Source organism: Mustela nigripes, chromosome 3, assembly GCF_022355385.1.
Source record: "Mustela nigripes isolate SB6536 chromosome 3, MUSNIG.SB6536, whole genome shotgun sequence".
In the NCBI taxonomy this organism is placed as follows: Eukaryota; Metazoa; Chordata; class Mammalia; order Carnivora; family Mustelidae; genus Mustela; species Mustela nigripes.
In genome coordinates, this window is record NC_081559.1 from 110,675,248 (window position 1) to 110,692,998 (window position 17,751).

Genomic DNA, 17,751 nt, shown 5'->3' on the forward strand with positions numbered 1-17,751 from the left:
ATGAGCTTCAATGGGACCAGAGTGAGGAGGCCTTGGAGAGTTTCGAGTTCCTGGGGGATCAGGCACTGGGAAGGCAGTGAGCCCAAAGGGGAAGTGATCATGCACAGGCTGACAGACCTGGCCAGGGATGGTGCCTGGAAGCCAGAGGGCCATGCCTTGGAGAGAGGCTGAATGGGCTCTGGATACCTCTGAACCTCCATCCCAGCCAAAGTCATTGGGGGAGAGCTGGTGCCAAAGCACAGAGGTAAGAAAGGAGAGACAGGCCCAAAAAACAAAGAAGTATTGCCTGCCTATGTGCACCCCAGGCTAAAGGGTGCCACTCCCCACCACTGGCAGAAGAGGAGAGGACAACATGTGGGGTCTGCAGCCCCCGTCCAGAAGCTCTTCTCTCCAAGTCCACTGGCCTGGATTCTGGATCTTATGGCCCCACTCATAGAGCATGTTTATTCTTCTATAAAATGGACACATTTTATCTGGTATAGCTCCCTCTGAAGAGTAGTAATAGGGAACATTAGGGATCTCTGGAAGATTTGGATCCTCAGAGAGGTTTATAGAGAAGACACTCTATTGAGTGTTCAGTGCCATGTCCCAGGGGCACAGAAACAGACAGTGCAGGGAGACTTTGGGATGCATGGAAGTTTTGCCCTAGCTGCCAGGTATGGGCACAGCTGCCACCTACTCCTGGGAATGCCCCAGAGGGCTGGTCCAGGTTACCTTTCTCCATAGAACCTGAAAAAGACTCACTTCAAATTACTCAGGAGAGGCATTGTAACTTTCCACCTTTCCTTGAGTCTAAGATAAACTTATTAAAAAACAGCTTATTACTTTTGAAATCAAGATGTACTTAGAATTGATGTGTATACTTAAAAGGGATTTCTTCTTCCCTCTTAAAAGCTATCATTAACTTAGTGACATCTTTGAGGAAATAGAATACTTGTAAACCTCATATGTGATCAGGAAACATAGTGTGTGACATCCCCAAGAGACCCCAATTCCAGTCCCCCACCACCATTACCTGGAGGGCTTATAACTGCTGGGTCAAGCCAGTCTGGCCCATTGAGAGTTCTTGAAGGAGCCTGGAGTGCACATTTCGAGAGTATCCTCAAAAAAAGATAGCTGGATAACTTCCCCGGGAAGAAGGAACAGATTCCTTCAAATTTTTTCAGAGGTTCCATCCCTGGTCGCCAAAGCCGCCTATATCACATCTTATTAGAAGTGTGTGTGATCAGCATGGTTGTGTCTGATGGACAGAATAAAAGCCACATTGCTGAGTGCGTGCTATATTCTTCATGCAGGTGGAGTCACCATTCAGGGCACTTCAGGGAAAGGTACTTCTGGCGACGCCTGTGGTCTGGAGTCTTCCCAGAGAGTTATTGACACAGACAGTGGCTGGGCCACCACATGCAAAGATTGCGTTCCTCTGGGAACTGGTCCTATGCTTCTCCAGTGAGCCAGGTCCTGGGACCCCCTCCAACTTGTCTGTCGCCCTCAACTTACAATTCCAAATCCCCTCAGATTGGCCCAGTGCCTCTCTCAGGATACACAGGCTCCCCTCTGGGCCAACTCCATGTGTTCTAACACAATAGGCCACACAATAAATAAAACACACCACCAGTGGACAGTCGAGGCAGACTGTGGGAATGGCCGAGCCTCCAGCAGAGGTGATGCGGCAGCAGGCAGACAGTTGTATCTCTTAACAGAGGCCTCATTTTGTAGATGAAAGAATTAAAATTCTTTGGGGGTGATGAGCACAGTGGTGGTGGGGAAGCAATGGAACAAGATTCAACTTCAAAACCTCCACTTTTCTGCTTACTGGGCAGTCCTAGCAGTTTAGGCTTACCAGTGATACCCTTTCTGATGACATTTTGGGGCCTCCAGAGCCTCTATCATGCATATGAAGATAGAAGATTACCCCTGTGCAGGGCATGATGTACTCCAGGCTCCAGCATGCAGCCTACAGAATGGCCTGGGCTGGGACCTGGGACTGCCCTGCCTGCAGATCCACTGTAAACAGTTCACTCAGTTCCTCTGAGTGGGATGTGAGGTTCTCCAGGTTTGTGCACTGTGTAGGGCACTAATCAAAAGTCAGGAGTCCTGACTGCTATTGAAGTGCAGATGTATTTGCATTTGGAGAAGGACAAGTACTGACTGTAGCTGGGATGGGACAGGTTCTTCAGGACCAAAGGTCAGCGCATGCCTTTTCTTTGCCTGTGGCAGGGTGGGAGAGAGGCCATCTGGGAAAGACAGGGCAGAGAAGATGCAAATCAGGACATGTCCATAGATGGTGACAGACATTGTTTGCTGCCCACAAGCAGGTGAGGCCTGCCTGGTATGTGGCTCATTATTTCACTTGTTGGGAGAAGAGCCTGTGCAGGCTCCATACCCAACTCTGGTTTGCATTAGTAGAATGTGCAGTGTTGTTTCTTGGGCAGCTGTGTCTTTTCAGAAAAAAGAAGGCCACACTCTTCCCCATGAGATAGACTGCTATGATATGTGGGCAAAAATGTGCCCCAGTCAGTGCCTGGGAGCAGTTCCTTCGGCTTGGGCAAACCTCTTTTGTTAGGCCTAGGGAGGAACAGGAGCTGCAGCCAGGGTTTGGGTGGGCAGCTGCATGCTGTCTCTGGTCCAAGAGATTGGAGTGGGATAGGCTGTGGACCTCCAGTGTACCTGCAAAGCTGCAGTTGAGAGTCCAGCATCTTGTGGGTCACAAGAAGAAGCAGAGTGACATCACTAACATGGACACATGTCTACTATAATCCTATTGACTCCTCTGTCATCAGCTCATTTGTGATCTAGAGCAAGTCACTGATACTCACAGGGCCTCTGAGGACATAGCCAGCAAGAAATGTGAGAATATGAAGTGTGTGCCATTGTCCTGGGGATTCTATAGTGTTCACGAGACATCATGAGTTAATGTCTATATACTCAGAGCTTGGGAGTCAGAAAGACCTCATCCAGATTTAAATGCCACCAGATAGTAACTTGTGCAAGTAGCTTGGGCATGTTGTTGTTCTGAGCTTCATAAAGATGTTTGTAGAATAAAGACAATACCACCTGCATCATTTTAAGATTAAATAATGTATAAAAAGGTACAAGACATGTAGTGAGTATTTCATATTTAGCTATTTTGTTATAGATGTTATTTTTGTAATAGGAAAGACAAATTCCTCCAACTGCACAATTTTCACTCAGGAGTGCTGCTGAACAGCTGCTCTGTGCAGACCCTGTCCTGAGAGCTGGAGTTCTAGCGGGACTGAGCCATGCTGTTCCCTCAGCAGTGCCTGTAAGTCTAGTGGAGGAGAGAGATCAGCCAATAGCTGCAGCAGCAGCAACAGCATCAATGGCCATAATGACAGCAATGCCAGCGCAGCCTGGGTTTGAACCAAAAAGTAGTCTGAATTAGGGTGCCCAGGAGAGAAAGCACCCAACCTTGCCTGGGGAGAAAGGGGAGAACCCTGGGGAACCAGGGAGACTGAGAAGTAAATAGGCCATTGTGTAGGACTATGGGAAGCATTGGTGTCGGGGTGCCTACTGCCCACAGAACCTCAAAGAAGGCTACAGGCTAAGGTGGAACTTGAGGGAGACTCTGAAGAGTGAGTTGAGGGGAGCCTGGTGAATCAGGAAAGGACAACATGCAAAAAGTAAAAAAAAATCAGTAAAGGTATATGTTGTAAGCATGTGACTCTCAGGAGAAGCACAGGATATGTGCTGGGACATGGAAGAGATAGTTTTGTAAATAGAGTAGGGCCTGTATGGGTTTTAGTCCAGACATCTTCTGAGGGTGGTAGAAAGTCAGATTGGTGATATCAGATGTAGCTTGTATATAGCACAAATAATGATTGAGTGTGGGACTTGATCTCCTTCTTCTGTATAGTGTTTGTCAACTAATGCATCCTAAGATGGCATTAGCTCTTCGGGCAGCCACATTCCTTTGTGGATTAAAATCCCTGCCAAGTTAGGTTCAGAACCTGAACAGGGGAAACTTTTTAGAACTGAATAAAAGTACCAGTCTGCTATAGGGTCTGGATGAGGTTTGGACCTAATTAACAGCAGGATGGCCTCATTCCACCTAGCACTAGCCTTATAAATAAAGTAAGAGGTGGCCATTTACATGGTACTCAATAAAATAGGCTTAATACTTCCTGAAATCTCTCCTCCTAAAACCTCATTATGCTGATATCTGGTACTTTTATTCCAGAATCCATTTCCTTGCCTTTCTCAGCTCCTAGTGGCTGCCTAAGTTCCTAGGCTTATGACCTGCTCCATCTTCAAAAGCATTACTTCATCTCTGCTTTCAGCATCACACAGTCTCTTCCTCTGATCCTCCTTCATCCCCCTGAGAAGGACCATGGTGATTACATTGGGCCTACTTGGATGATCCACGGTGAGCTCCCCATCACAACATCCTGAACATAATCATATCTGCAAAGTCCCTTTTGCCGTCAAAGGTGACCTTCACAGGTTGTGGATATTAGGACATAAACACCATGGGAGTTATTATTCGGTCCACACAGAAGGTATTTTACAGATGTGATAAACTGTCTAAGTCATGGTTTAGAAAGATCTGGCTGGTAACAAAGTGGGAATAGTAAGGCTGGAGGACTACAGAGTACTTTGGAAGTTGCTGCTAATTAGAGGGTACACCTGGATCAATGGCAATGGGACAGAGAAAAGCACTTAGGAGGTATAACCCACAGGATTTGGAGCCAGTTAAGATGTGGGATGGGATGAATGAGAGAGGGCTCAAGGTTTCTATGTTCATCAGTTGGCTTGATGATGGTGTCCTTGATCAATAGGTAGCACAGAGGAGGCAGAGAGAGATTACTGTGCTTGTTTGGAACCTGACTTTGAGGTGTATATGAGATAAGCAGTGAGTCCTGGTAGACAGGTCTGCAGGTCTGGAGAGGAATGTGGTAACAGCTATTTAGTACATTTACACAGGCATCACTTGAAATCACGGTAGACCAGATGATCCAGGGGCTGTGTCTAGAATTAGAAAGAACAGAGAAACTGCCCTGGGGTGACAATGACTTCCATGGTTAAGGAGAAATAAGGGTGTGGGAGGAAGCCAGAGAGGCAGGCAGAGCACCAGCGGAGTATGTCCTGTGTTGGAGAAGAGTCAAACAGAGCCCTTTTTCCCCTGAAGAATGGCCACTTCTTATCAAGTAAAACCCTGCAGGAAAAGGGTAGAAATGGTTCTGAGTTTTTGCTTGTTGCACTTTGCGGCCAGGAGCTCTAGCTGGGAACTGGACTGTTTCTTGGACATTAGGTGCATGCAAACAGAGAAAGAGTAAAGTGAGGTCCCCTCATTGGAACGAATAATGGTTAATGGGAAAGGTTTTGCTCTCAGGCTTGCCCTGGCAACAACTGAAAAGCTTTATTATTTGCCTTTCTGGGCACATTCACTGCAGAGGCTCAAGGTTTTGGTGCAATGCAAAAGTCTCCTGCGTCTGAGAACAACAGTCATCCTCTTCAGTCATTCCCATACAGGAGCCTTGTATAGAAATACTTCTGCAGGAGAGATCCATGACCTTTGAGACTGTTTCTTCTATATGTGTTGCTACTTTTCCCTCATGCAGCTTCCTCCCCTGCCTGGGGAAGAGAGAGGAGTTAAGAGGATGGAGCAAGTGAATGTTGGCCAAATGTGTAAGATCAAGGCTTAACAGGAGAGGTGGAACTTAACATGTCCCCTGAAAATAGGATAAGACTTTTGGTAGAACTGAGTAGTCAGGAAGGAGTACATTTCAGAAGGCAGGATGAGCACATTAAGATAGAAAAGCAGAAAAGGACATGAAATTTATAGGGACAGGGCCCAGAGACTGGCTTAGCTGGAGGGAGTGCATCATGGGCCTTGAGCTCCCAGGACACTGTCCTGGAGAGGCTCTCTGGCCTTGCTCCTTCCTCTAGAATAGAGTATTGCTTTATGTTTGAATCATCCTTATTTTATTGTGTCCATTCCCATGTAATCCTCTCAGAATTGTGTGCATTGAGGTGAATGAATTAAACAAGCTTTCAAAGTCATAGCAGTCTTAGTCAGTTCCAAGATGGAAATTGAGGGAGGGGGAACTATTTGGTGGCTACTTACATGTCAGAATTCTAAATATAGGTTGTCATTTAATCGTCAGCTCTACTAGGACAAGTGCTGTCAGCCTTATTTTGTAGATGAGGAATAGAGGCTCCGAGAAATAAGTACCTGGTCTTAGGTAGCACTGTAGTAGGCATTAGGGTAGGGGTGGGGAGCTCCCCAGAAGCATGTCTATAGCCATGCAATATCAGAGGGAGAGGAACTCCAAAGACATTACCTCATGACAGTCACTTGACTTTACTGATGAAAGACCACAGTTCGTAAAGGGACCCAAGGGGCCCAGCCAGATGGCTGGAGAGCTGGGTCATGAGTCACCTCTTTCAGTCCTCTATTGGCCTACAAGGAAATTATTTATACCTCAGCTTCCTGCTCTTGGACCTTTCAAATGACCACTAATGTACAGATGTTTTGAGAAGTCTGTAAAAGAAAAATCAATTTAATCTTATGGCATTTTCCAAAATTATTTGATCATCAGTCTCATCACCTGTCTTCCAAATCCCATGGACCCTGCTTCAAGAGATGCTTCATGCCAACAATCTACGAAACTCAGGTCCACTTCCCCAGATCCTGGGAAGACCCTCTGACTTTTTGTTAATTAAAAATCAACTTGACTCTCTCCCCTATGGTTCTCTCACCACTAGAGCAAGAAAAAGGGAAAGACCCTGTCTCCCTGGCTTTGATGTTAATTCTTCCTTCTGAAAATCCACAGAACAGATTGGGCATAGAAAATGATAAAATGTGTTTTCAGATCGTGGTGCATCTTGTGTCAGCTATCACCTCAGTTGAGTACTTAACCTGGAAAAATAAAAAGTTCCCATCTGGGAAATGGAGCAAAGGGTGCCTTGCATGCCTACTCCACAATTTACATAAGAATAGGGAGTGAAAAAAAAAAAAAACCAGACACATAGACCAGTGGAACAGAGTAGAGAGCTCAGATAAGGACCCTCAACTCTATGGTCAAATAATCTTCAACAAAACAGGAAAAAATATCCAGGGGAAAAGAGACAGTATCTTCAATAATTGGTGCTGGGAAAATTGAACAGCTATGTTAGAAGAATGAAAATTGACCGTTCTCATACACCATACACAAAGATAAACTCGAAATAGATAAAAGACCTCAACATGAGGCAGAAATCTATCAAAATCCTAGAGGAGAACATAGCAGTAATCTCTTCGACTTTGGCCACAGCAACTTCTTTCAAGGCACATCTCCAAAGGCAAAGGAAACAAAGCAAAAATGAACTTTTGGGACTTCATCAAGATCAAAAACTTCTGTCCAGCAAAGGAAACAGTCAACAAAACAAAGAGGCAATGCACGGAATGGGAGAAGATATTTGCAAGTGACACTACAGACAAAGGGCTGATACCCAAGATCTATGAAGAGCTCCTCAAACTCAATATTCAAAAAACAGATAATCATGTCAAAAAGTGGGCAGAAGACATGAACAGACACTTCTCCAAAGAAGACATACAAATTGCTAATAGACACATGAAAAAATGTTCATCATCATTAGCCATCATGGAGACTCAAATCAAAACCACATTGAGATACCACTTTACACCAGTTAGAAGGGCCAAAATTAACAAGACAGGAAACAAGTGGAGAGGATGTGGAGAAAGGGGAACCCTCTTACACTGTTGGTGGGAATGCAATTGGTGCAGCCACTTTGGAAAACAGTGTGGAGATTCCTTAAAAAATTGAAAATAGAGCCACCCTATGACCCTGCAATTGCATGACTGGGTATTTATCCCAAAGATACAGATGTAGTGAAAAGAGGGGCCATCTGTACCCCCAATGTTTCTAGCAGTGATGTCCACGGTCACCAAACTGCAGAAAGAACCAAGATGCCCTTCAGCAGATGAACAGGTAAAGAAGATATGGTCCTTATATACAATGGAATATTATGCCTCCATCGGAAAGGATGAATACCCAAATTTTGCATAAACATGGATGGTACTGGAGGAGATTATGCTGAGTGAAATAAGTCAAGCAGAGGGAGTCAATTATCATATGGTTTCACTTACTTGTGGAGCATAAGGAGTAACACAGAGGACATTGGGAGATGGAGAGAAGTGAATTGGGGGAAATTGGACAGGGAGATGGAACATGAGAGACTGTGGACTCAGAAACAAACAGGGTTTTGGAGGGGACGGGTGTGTGGGGTCAGGTAAGTCTGATGGTTGGTATTAAGGAGGGTACATATTGCATGGAGCACTGGGTATGATGCATAAACAAAGAATCTTGGAACACTGAAAATTAAAATAAAATAAAATAAATAAAACTTAAGAAATAGAATAAAAAAAGAATAAGGATTGCATCTAGCAGGATGGGAACTGCCATTTTTTCTCTGCAGAGAGTAGACTTAGCTTTCTAAAAATGACTTCAAGCCTGTTTCAAGCTGTTCACCTTATTGATAAGGGTTAATGTGTCTTCCTCTGCTGATTATCAAAACACAGAGCTCAAGCTTCTTGGAGATGCTGGGGAGGAGGGGTATGCGGAGAGATGCCATGTCAGCCTTGCACCAGGCACATCCCAGTACGTAAGCCTTGTTTTCAAAGATTTATTTAGTCTAAAACCTGCCCTAGAAGAAATCATAGTTTTGTACTAAAACTATAAGTGTGTGATGGACAGCAGATGAAATTTTGAAATCAAGATAGTCTTGGGAAACTGGCCCTGTTGGCTTCTGTATGCACAGGCTGTTCAGTGCTATAGCAAAACCCCTTCTGGTTCCCCCATCCAGGCTTCTTGTCAGCAGACATTACTCCAGAGCTCGTCTCCTCCTATTTCCCAGCTTTCTTCTTTGAACTGCTTTGAGCTGAATTATACCAGTTGTGTGTTCCTTCCTTGTGACCACTCGGTACAATTGCAAATCTTACTTCTGGCAAGTTCTTTTGTCTGATGTGCACAGAGTTCTTAATGGGGCTTCTAATGGAGTCACTCAGAAAGGGGACTGTCTTTCTGTCAGCTCCTTATGAGAGGGAAGAATTTCCCTGTTGTTTGGGGATTATGGGTTACCAGAAGATACAAAGGAGTGGAGGAGAAAGAAAGGGCTGGGGTATCCATGCTATATGTATAAAATGGGAGCACCAGCACCTCACAGAGCTGTGGTACAGTTTGATGGGATGGGTTCAGGACTTCATGGTAGCCCATCTTTGAAGAGCCTCTATTAGGCTGCCCATGGACACCTCCCAGCTTGCATCTGGTCCATGTGCTCACCTGCGGCCACACACGCACATGCTCAGTATTAGCTTGCAGAGCAGGCTTTAAAGACTCCTAAGGTTGCGAATTTCTAAGTCAGATGACTAATACAGGGCTAACGGTGGGCACTAAGTTTCTTTCGTTGATTTTCTTAATCTTCAGAGAAATGGGCACACAAAGGTTTGGAGCCAAACTGTCTGGGTTTAAATCCTGATTCACCACTTCCTAGCTGATGTGACCATGACCAAGTTGCTCGATTTTTCTGTGCCCCATTTTTTCATCTTCTATAAAATGAGAATGTAATGTATATCTCATCTGGCTGTCGTGAGACTCATGTAAGGTGAAGGTTCAATAAATATTGTCATTACTCCCATTTTATGAAAGAAGACAATAAGACTCAGAAATCAATCCTGGTTACTCTTTACTTAGCTACTAGTGGCAGAACTAACTAGGACATATATCTGATACAGTTATAATCCTCTCTGTGTCAGCTGTTGTTCCTGGTCAATGTCATGGTCAATGAATCCAAAATGGTAGATAAGAAACCACATAGAGTAGCACTGGGCAATGTGCATGTGTGGTGGCAGGTGGCAAGAGTGCTCCTGGGGGTGGAATTTTGCTCAGGGATACACAGCATTGGATTTCCAGGAGAAACCCCCAAGTTCTGTGAATAACCTGATTTGATCAAGGTCCCTTGCCGGTGGAAAGGACTATTTTGGATTCCTTACTGCCCCCTGGTGGTAACAGATTGCATGAGGCTCTTTCCCTGAGAGATGAAAGCAGGAGGCTCTTTTGAAATTTGGCTCACCAGATTAATGAAGAATTTTGAACTTTTTGTTTCTCTGTTTTAGCTTTTCTGGCACCTCTGACCCAACAGCATAAAATGGTTATGGGTTTTGTTCCATTATTAATTAATGAATAGCGTACTAACTGCTTTACTTCAGTAAGTTACCAGCCTCTTAGTGATCTTCCATCCATAAAGTCAGCATCTCAGTCCCACTCAGAAATCCACGGTCTATTCCATCTGGCTCATTCTTATTTTCAGCAGTCAAACCGTGAGGTGGCAATACAAGGGTTTCTCCTTCTGTGTTATCCCCAGATGATGGGAGTGTAGGTCAGAGGACTCGTGGCATGTGCAGGTTAGCTCAGAGCAGAGCTCTAAAAGTTAGTCTTCTGTCCCCAGTTCATATTTCCAGCATGGCCAGGCTCAACACTCAGACCTGATTCATCAGCACAATTTGCCTGTATATGTGCCTTCTTTTTTCTTATATGGCAAATTTGCTCAAATTTCCTTAAAGGGTACCCTGAGGATTCAAATTAGCTAGTGTAAGAATAAGATTTATTCTTATAATTAACTTAAATTTGGGGAGGAAGTTATTATAAATTTACATACAAGTTATAAGAAGTAATATGTACCTTCACCCATTTTCCCCGAATGACAGCATCTCGTAAAACTGTAGCACAATATCACAACCAGGATGTTGACATTTATACCATCAAGACACACAACACTTCCATCATCCCAAGGCTCTCTCATGTTGCTTCTTTATAGCTATACCCATGCCTCCATCTTTAACCACTAACAACCACTGATCTATTCTCCATCTCTATAATTTTATCATTTCAAGAATATTTTAATGCTCACTTGAACAGCACAAATACTAAAATTGGAATGATACAGAGAAGATTAGCATGCCTAAAAAAGACACACATTCCTGAAGTGTTCCATTTTTTTAAATGAAGAATGTTATATATGTTGCCATTTACAATGACATAGGTAGAGCTAGAGAGTATTATGCTAAGTGAACTGAAAGACAATACCATATATGAGAAATCTAAGAAACAAAATGAACAAAAGGAAAAAGAGAAAGGCAAACCAAGAAACAGGCTCTTAACTATAGAGAAAGCACTGATGGTTACCAGAGGGGACATGGTGGTGATGGGTGAAATAGGTGATGGGGATCAAGGAGGAAACTTGTTATGATGAGCACTGGGTGTTGTATGAAAGTATTCAGTCACTATATTATACACCTGAGAATAATATTATACTGTATGTTAACTAACTAGAATTTATATAAAAACTTTAAAAAATAAAACAAGAATATTATATAAATGGGTTCATACAGTACGTAATACTTTAGGTTTAGATTTTTTTCACTTAGCATATTTCTCTGCATATGCATCCAAGCTGTGTGTATATCCATGGCTGGTATTTCGTTGCATGGATATACCAGTTTGTCTAACTATTCACTTGCTGAAGGACATCCAGGTCATTTCCAGTTTTTTTCTTTTTTTTATTAACATAAAATATATTATTTGCCCCGGGGGTACAGGTCTTTGAATAATCAGGCTTACAAATTTCACAACACTCACCATAGCACGTACCCTCCCCAGTAACTGTAATCCAGCCACCCTATCCCTCCCACCTCAACTCCCAGCAACCCTCAGTTTCTTTCCTGAGATTAAGAGTCTTTTATGATTTGTCTCCCTCCCAATCCCATCTCATTTCATTTTTTTTCCTTCCCTACCCCCCATGACCTCCTGCCTCTGAAATTCCTCATATCAGAGAGATCATATGACAATTGTCTCTCTCTGACTGACTTATTTTGCTTAGCATAATACCCTCTAGTTTCATCCACCTCATTGCAAATGGCAAGATTTTGTTTCTTTTGATGGCTGCATAGTATTCCGTTATGTGCATGGGTGTGTGTGTGTGTGTGTGTGTGTGTGTGTGTGGTATATATATAGATGATATAGATATAGATAGATATAGATATATGTAAAACATCTTTATCCATTTATCTGTTAATGGACATCTAGGTTCTTTCCATAGTTTGGCTATTGTGGACATTGCTGCTATAAACATTTGGGTGCATATGCCCCTTTGGATCACTACAGTTGTGTCTTTAGAATAAATACCCATTAGTGTGATTGCTGGGTCATAGGGAAGCTCTGTTTTCAACTTTTTGAGGAACCTCCATATTGTTTTCCAGAGTGGTTGTACCAGCTTGCAATCCCACCAACAGTGCAGGAGGGTTCCCCTTTCTTTGCATCCTTGCCAACACTGTCATTTCCTGACTCATTAATTTTAGCCATTCTGACCGGTGTGTGATGATATCTCACTATGGTTTTGATTTGTATTTCCTTGAGGCTGAGTAATGTGGAGCAGTTTTTCATGTGTCTGTTGGCCATGTGTATGTCTTCTTTGGAGAAATGTCTGTTTATGTCTTCTGCCATTTCTTGATTGGATTATTTGTTCTTTGGGCTTTGGGTATTGAGTTTGATAAGTTCCTTATAGATTTTGGATACTAGCCCGCTATCTGATAAATCATTTGCTAATATCTTCTCCCATTCTGGTGGTTGTCTTTTGGTTTGTTCACTGTTTCCTTTGTTGTGCAAAAGTTTTTGATATTGATGAAGTTCCAATAGTTCATTTTTGCCCAGCTTTCTTTTGATGTCCGTTTGCATGGTAAATTGTTTTCCACCCCCTCAATTTAAATCTGGAAGTGTCTTTAGGTCTAAAATGAGTTTCTTGTATTGCAGGTTCTTACAACAATATTTATAAGGAGTATTGGTCTGTAGTTTTCTTACATTGTCTGTCTAGTTTGGCTGTCAGTGTACTCCTAGCTTCATAGAAAGAGTCAGGAATCCTGTGTTTCCTCCTCTTCAATATTTTGAAAGGTTTGAAAAGGATTTGTGTTCATTTTTCTTCATATGTTTAGTACTATTCACCAAGTAAAGCCATTTCATCTAATTCACCAGTAAAGCTTTTTGATGTCGTGGAAAGTTTTGACTACTAATTCAATCTCTTTACTAGGTATCTATTCAGATTTTTTATCTTTTCATGATTCACTTTTGGTGCACTGTGTGTTTCCAAGAATTTGTCTACTTCATTCAAGTTAACCAGTATGTTGGCATAAAAACGCTCATCACAATCTTTCTATTTCTGTACCTCAGTAGTATTGTTTTTGTTTTTATTTCTGATTTTAGTAATATGAGTCTTCTTCTCTCTGCCAGTTTTGGGTTAAATTTGCTTTTCTTTGTCTTAAGGCATGAACCTAGGTTATTGATTTAAGATCTTCTTTTTTCATATGTGCTTTTATCACTGTAAATTCCTTTCCTACCATTGCTTTCACTATATCTCATCGATTATGGTATTTTGTACTTTTGTTTTCATTTTTCTCAATGTACAGATATTCCTCAACTTATAGTGGGTTTATATCCCAATATATCTATCATAAGTTGAAAGTATCATAATTCAAATGGGAGAAGATGTTTGCAAATGACATATTCAATAAAGGGTTAGTATCCAAACTATATAAAGAACTTATAAAATTCAACACCCAAAAAACAAATAATCCAATTAAGAAATGCGCAGAAGACCTGAACAGACATTTTTCCAAAGAAGATATACAGACTGTCAAATTTGCTGGCCAAAACATGTGTCAACAGACACATGAAAAATACTCAATATACTCACCAGGGAAATACAAATCAGAACTACAATGAGATATCACCTCATATCTGTCCAAATAGCTAAAATCAACAACACAAGAAACCACAGGTGTTGGCCAGGATGTGAAAGGAGAATCTTCTTGAACTATTGGTGGGACTACAAAATGGTGCAGCTACTTTGAAAAACAGTATGGAGGTTCCTCAAAAAGTCAAAAATAGAATAGCCTTATGATCTAAAAAATCACACTATTGAGTGTTTATCCAAAGAATACAGGAACACTAATTCAAAAGTATACATGCAACCTTATGTTTATACACCATTGTTTACAATAGCCAAGATACAGAAGCAGCCTAAGTGTCCACCGACTGATGAACGAATAAAGATGATGTGAGATATATACACATACATGTATACATATATACAAGTATATGTATACACACACACACACACACACACACACACACACACACACACGCTGGAATAATCAGCCATAAAAAAGAATGAAATCTTGCCATTTGCAACATGGATGGAGCTAGAGAGTATAATGCTAAGCAAAGTAAGTCAGTCAGAGTAAGACAAATATGATATGATTTCACTCAAATGCAGAATTAAAGAAATGAAACAAACAGGCTAAAGGAACAAAATAAGAGAGACAGGCAAATCAAGAATCAGACCCTTAATTATAGAGAATAAACTGATGGTTATCAGAGGGGAGGGGGTGGGGAATGGGTTACATAGGTGATGGGGAGTAAGAAGTGCACTTGTCATGATGAACACAGGGTAATGTATAGAAGTGTTGAATTGTACACCAGAAACTAATATAAAACTACATGTTAACTAACTGGAATTAAAATAAAAACATTTTAAAAATAAAAGGAAGTATCATAATTCAAATGGGCATTTAATACACTTAACACTGAACATCATAGCTTAGCCTAGCCTACCTTAAACATGCTTAGAACACTTACATTAATGTACATTTAGGCAAAAATCATCTAACACAAAGACTTTTTTATAATAAAGTGTCAAATATTTCATGTAATTTATTTATTACTTTACTGAAGATGAAAACCAGAATGGCTCTATAGGTTCAGAATGTTTGTAATTGTATTGGTTGTTTACCCTCATGATCACATGGCTGGCTGGGAACCATGGCTGGCTGCCACTGCCCAGCATCACAGAAGTATTAATAAGGTCTCATATCACTATCTCAAGAAAAGATCAAAATTCAAACTTGAAAGTATGGTATCTACTGAATGCATATCACTTTTGCATCATCATACATTTGAAAAACCGTAAGTTGAACAATCATAAGTGGGGACTGTCGGTATTTTCTAATTTCTCTTTTGATTTATTCTTTGACCTACTGATTGCTTAAGATTGTGTTGCTTAGGGGTGCCTGAATGGCTCAGTCAGTCAAGTGTCTGCCTTCCACTCAGGTCGTGATCTCAGGGTCCTTGGATCAAGTTCCACATGGGGCTTCCAGTCAGCAGAGAGTCTGCTTCTCTCTCTCTCCACTCATGTTCTCTCTCTCAAATAAATAAAATCTAAAAAAAAAAGTGTTGTTTAATTTCCCTATATTTGTGAATCTCATTTTCCTGTTACTGATTTTTACATGCTGTGATAGATAAAAAAATATTTTTTGTTATTGCAATCTTTTAAAACTTACTGACTCATTTTGTGTCCAACATATGGTCCATTTTGGAGAGTGTTCTATACGCACTTGAGAAAATGTGTATTCTGCTGTTCTTGGGTGTTCAGTATATTTCTGTAACCTCAGAACCTTAGTTTGTGGTTTTATTCAAGTCCTGTTTCCTTGTTGATCCTCCATTACTTTTCCTGTCATATTAAAAGTGATGTTTTGAAGGCTTAATTATTATTGAATGTCTATTTCTCCCTTCAGTTCTATAATGTTTGCTTCATATATTTTGGGCTCCAATGTTTGGTGCATATATGCTAAAATTGTTATATTTTCTTCATGCATTGATCCTTTTATCAATCTGTAATTTCTTTGTAACAGTTTTTACTTAAAGTTTATTTTATCCAAATTAGAAGACACACCTTAGCTCTCTTTTGGTTAGTATTTGCTTGGAATGTATTTTTCTATCCTTTCACTTTCACCCTATCTGTGGCTTTCAATCTAAAATGAGTCTCTTCTAACAGACATCATAGAGTTGGATCATGCAGTTGTTGGGGTTTTTAACCAATTTTCTCATTCAGTGCATTTGATTGGAAAGTCTAAGCCATTACTTCTGAATTCCAGACAGGGAGAGACCTACTTTTGTCATTTTTCTGTATGTCTTACAACTTTGTTTTCATTTCCTTCATTGATATCTCTTTTTGTGTATTTAATTGCTTTTTTTTTTTTTTTAAATAGAAACATGTTTTGATTCCCTTCTCATTTCCATTTGTAGTTGGTCTATGGATATTTTCTGTATGGTTAAATGGAGATTACATATATTACCCTACAGTTATAATTATCTAATTTGAACTGACTCCATTAATGCTCCTTCCACCCTCTTTATGTTTTGGTGTCACAAATTACATTTTTATACATTGTGTGTCCAGTAGTATAGATTTTTATGCTTTTTATTTTTATGCTTTTGTCTTTCCTCTAGAAAATTAAAATTCAAGTTACAAACTAGGATTGCAATAACATTGCCTGTTACATTTATTCATATGTTTATGTTTACTGGAGATTTTTAATATCTTCATATGGCTTTGAGTTAATGTATAGTGTCTTATTTTCACCTGAAGTGCTCTGTTTATCATTTCTGTAGGGTAGATCTAGCAGTATTGAAGTCCATCAATTTTTTCATATAGGTACACCTAATTTATCCCACATTTGTGAAGGTCAGTTTTGTCATATATAAAATTATATATTTACAGTATTTTTCTTTCAACACTTTAAATATGTCATTTCACTGTCTCTGGTCCAAGGTCTCTGATTATAAATGGCTGATAATCTTATTAAGAGTCTCTGGTACATGATAAATCACTTCTTCCTTGCTGGTTTCAAGGTTTTTTGTATTTGATTTTCAACAATTTGATTATACTTTGTCTTGATGTGGGTCCCTTTAAGTTTAAACTACTCAGAGTTTATTGAGTTTTTAAGGTTTATAAATTCAGAGACTTCATTTAATTTGGAGTCTTGGCCATTATTTTTTCAAATAATCTTTCTGCCCCTTTCTCTCTGTATTCTCCTCCTGGGACTCCCAAAATGTGTGTGTTGATCCACAGTGACTTCTTTTTTTAATTCTTGTTTGTGCTCTTAATATTCAATAACTTCAAGTGTTGTCTTTATGTTCACTGATTCTTCTGTCTGCTTAACTGCGCAGGTCAACTTCCCTTGTGAATTTTTTATTTCAGTTACTTTGTTTTTTTAACTCCATAATTTTGCTTAGATCATTTCTGCAATTTCTATTTCTTTATTGATATTCTTATTTTGTTTATATATTGCTTTCCTGATTTCTTTTATTTCTTTATCTATGGTTTCCCTTATCTCAGAGCATATTTAAGCCTTTTGTTTTAGAGAACTTCTCTAGTAAAATTGATGCCTGGTCTTTCTCAGGGATAGTTTCTTTTGATTTATTTTGTTCCTTTGAGAGAACCAGTTTTTACATATGCCATGTGATTTGGGGGCAAAATTGGGCATTTGGTTATTATACTGCAATAATTCTGGAAATCAGATTTCTGCCTCTTCTCATGGTTTTCTTTTTTTTTCTTTTGAGACTTTTCCAAACTACTTTTGAAAGTCATATGTGCTTATGAAATCTATGTTCTTTTAGCTCATGTTCATTTAATGTTTTTTTTTTAATTTTTAAAATCTTAATTCCAGTATAGTTAACACACAGTGTTAGTTTCAGGAGTACTATATAGTGGTTCAGAAATTCCATATATCACCCAGTGCTCATCATGAGAAGTGCACTCCTTAATCACCATTACTTTCATTTAATGTTTTGACAGAAATATCCTTAAATGCCAAAAGCAAAAATAAGCATACAAACAAAA

The 17,751-nt window shown here is 40.3% G+C and overlaps 1 pseudogene; it reads left to right on the top strand.

The window, feature by feature from the left end:
• The first annotated feature begins 10,921 nt into the window (after positions 1–10,921).
• LOC132014765 (U6 spliceosomal RNA) lies at positions 10,922–11,019 on the top strand (annotated as a pseudogene).
• Positions 11,020–17,751: the final 6,732 nt, after the last annotated feature.